Source organism: Molothrus aeneus, chromosome 5 (assembly GCF_037042795.1).
Source record: "Molothrus aeneus isolate 106 chromosome 5, BPBGC_Maene_1.0, whole genome shotgun sequence".
Lineage (NCBI taxonomy): Eukaryota > Metazoa > Chordata > Aves > Passeriformes > Icteridae > Molothrus > Molothrus aeneus.
Window position 1 is genome coordinate 18,469,001 of NC_089650.1, and position 3,303 is coordinate 18,472,303.

Consider the following 3,303-nt stretch of genomic DNA (forward strand, 5'->3'; position numbering starts at 1 on the left):
TGCCTTGGGTACATGGGTGGTGCCTTGCAAGGTTCCTGGGTGCTGCTGGAGAGGTGCTCACCCATGTGCATGCAAAGGCAGCAGAAGCTGCAGCATGGCCAAGACCAGAGTGAGAGCAGCCTCAGCAGTGAGCCACTGTGCAAACAAGTGCCCTGAGTGCAGCCCTCCCTCCTACGGACACACCAACAGCCGTGCCCAGAGTCTGAAGGGAGCCAGCAACAATAAATAATTCCTCCGGCCTGAGCTGCTCCTTGAGGAAGAGGAGGCACTGGGCCTCAGCACACAGTGTACAGCTTAGCTGTGGGCTCTCAACCTCCCAAAAAAAGAGTGGGAGAGTCCATCGCTACATGGTAAAATTGGGTGATACAGCTGCAAATTTCCTTCTCAGTCTGCTGGGCAGGCAATGGCCCTCAAGCTACCAGCACTTAATATGAGGCTGTGCATGTGTTTAAATTGGATTTGGAGGCAATGACAGCAGATCCTCCCCCACCCCACAATGCCTGTGCAGTTCTTTATGAGTGCTTCAAATGAACTGGATTAAGAAACTGATCTGAGTTTGAAGTATCAGTTTATCTTTTGGAGAGTGTATTTTGAAGCCAGATAAGTTCTGTGGTCTGGACCAACACATGCTGGCAGGGGGACGGGGAGGCAGAGCTACTTACGTAGGCATCCTTTGTGGAAGGAACACTCGTGGAGTCATCCTCCAAAACCCCAGGCAGCACTGTCTAACTTGTGGGACAGCACATACAGGTTAGGGTTTCCCTTTGCCTGAGTTTCATGGGGTGAAAAGAGAGAAAAAAGACACGTTTTCATTCCCTTTGCCTGTAAAACATCCTCTCATCCACGAAGCATGGAGCTTCTGTGAGATAAGAGCCCATGGGGAAGCCAAGATCTACCCCTCATTTTTATTGATGTTTACACTTGCTTTTTTATGAGCTCCAGCAGGTTCTCGCTTCCAGCTGCAGTTGGCCCTTTTCAAAGTTCAAGGTCTCATTTTGCATTATCGTTCCACCGCCAAGTGCACCCTTAGGGAGGAGAGGAACAACCAGGACTCCTTCTCTTCTGAGAAGCAGCACAAGTTTAAGCAGCCTCTAATCCAGTAGTCCTTTCTGTGCTCTGCTGGTTTTACTGGGAACTCCTGCAGGAAAACTGATCCCTCTGATAAGAAATACTTGGCAAAATAATCACAGCTTTCTTCAAGCAGATCAGCACTGAGCAGCAGTGAGCACCTGTGGCCTGGCTGCCTGAACAGAACACTTACCACTCAGTTAGGGTGGGGTCTCTGTTCTGCATCTCTTCCCTGTTGTTTCCTTTGCTGTGCTTGCAAACAAATCTTTTGCCCTGTCCGCTTCAGGGTCCTGCTGGCAAGACAACCACAGTGGTGGTGCTTGCTGCTGGCTGCAAGATACTGGCACAAAAATTACAAATACTGGAAGATTTCACCTCTGCTGAGAATCCCAGTCCAGTGGTTCCTTAGGTAGTGGTGCAGGTGTAACATGGCATCCCTGCCAAATGCTCAGCCTGGCCAGCCCTTCCAGCGCTTTGGGGTCTGGGATTGTATATACACATGTCCCAGTCTGGGCACCTTTGGAAAGCTCACCTCTAACCATCTTACATACACAGGATTAATGGACAACTATCTCATCTAGCCTCTTCCCCGAGCAACACTAGTGGCAGGGGCCCAGAGAAAGTGTAAGAAGCAGGAACAGCTCTATTCCATCACAGCAGCTTGAGGCTAAAGGACTTCCCAAGGTTATATTTGCATGCTTGCCTTTAACAGCCATAGGCAAAATTCTTCATAATTTTTGTTAATCCTCTTACACATGCTCCCCAAAAGATACTTCAGACATGGCTGCAGCCTTACTAGGTCAAACTGTTTAAAACAACCTGCTGATTTGGTGACTTTGCAGAAGATCAGCCAATGCACAAAGACAGAAAATCTGATAATCACTTTCTAACCATTCACAAACAGCTTTAAGGCGTGCTCATCAAAATAAAAACCCAAACCAGCAACAAAAATGAAGCTCCATTACCCTCAAAGATCTCTGCACGTGCAGGGCTCCCATCTCTCATGCCTTTTTAATTGTGAGTTCCCCAAACACCACGGTTTTATTTTTTGATCTTCCTCCTCCTGCTAAGTGCTCCAGTGTTGGTGGCACAGCTGGTCAGATCCAGCTGGTCTGTGGCAGCATCTGTCTGGAAATTGCTTATCTTAGCCTGCGGTCCTTTTATTTCCTTCCCCATCAGCTGCAGCAGAGATTTCACTCCACGTGGTGAATTTCACTCTGCTCCAAATGAATTCATGCTCCTTCTCCGTGTTTCTGTGCTAATTTTGTGACTTGTCTATGAGTTTACAGCAAGGGCCAAATTACACTGGATTTATTATCCTCCTGAGCAAAAGGCCAGCATTTATCTGCTGCTCTTGTAGAACTGCAGCTCATGGAGCTGAGAGAGGTACACCGGCTCCCACAGAAAGACATACAGGGCCTCACCTACTTATTGGGGCAGAGAGGGTCCAAATCATAAACAAAAAACAGACAAGGGCGCACTGGGACCACAGATCAAAAAGTCAGGAAAAGAAATGGGACTGCAGATAGACCAGACAAAAGAGGCAGACCTTTTGTGTCAAAAAATGTGTAATATAAATGTCTCGTCTGTGAGCACAGTCTGGGCTGAGAGAGAATCTTCGGACAGGAGAGTAGTTCAGATGGAAATTCTGATGGGAATGTGGTGAGTTTTGACTTGTTTGGTTTTTTAAGCAAACTAAAAAGACTGACTTGAACAAAGTGAGAGGAAAGCAGGGAAGTGAAGTCCTGGCCAGTCTTACCTGCAAGGAGTGAGTGTGGGAAGTCATTGATTCCATACCTGCTGCTCCCTTTTCATGGGTCCTGCTTTCTGGTGTTTCATTTTGCAGACAGAGTTGTGCCTCTCACCTGGTGAGTGATAAGCACGATGCCAGGGCACTCCAGGTGCTGGCTCTGCAGCTCAGGCCACCCTCTTGGCCTAATTCACATGAGTATTTAATATAGGAATTATGAACCCTCTCATTAGGATGAGGCCAGCAGAGGTTCAGGGCTGCTGGCAGGCCCAGCAGCTACCAGGCTCTACACAAAGCAGAGGGAAATGCCCACAAGAGGGAGAGTTGGTGCCGCTCTCCACAGTGATTCTGTGCAAACAGCGCTTCCCAGCCTAGCAACTCTAAGAGCCCATTCCCCTTGCTCCACTTCTCCCAACAGAAATGTTTTCCTCTCCTGGAGATTCCCTTTCCCGTGGTATTTCCCATCCTCCTCTTTCTCCACATGA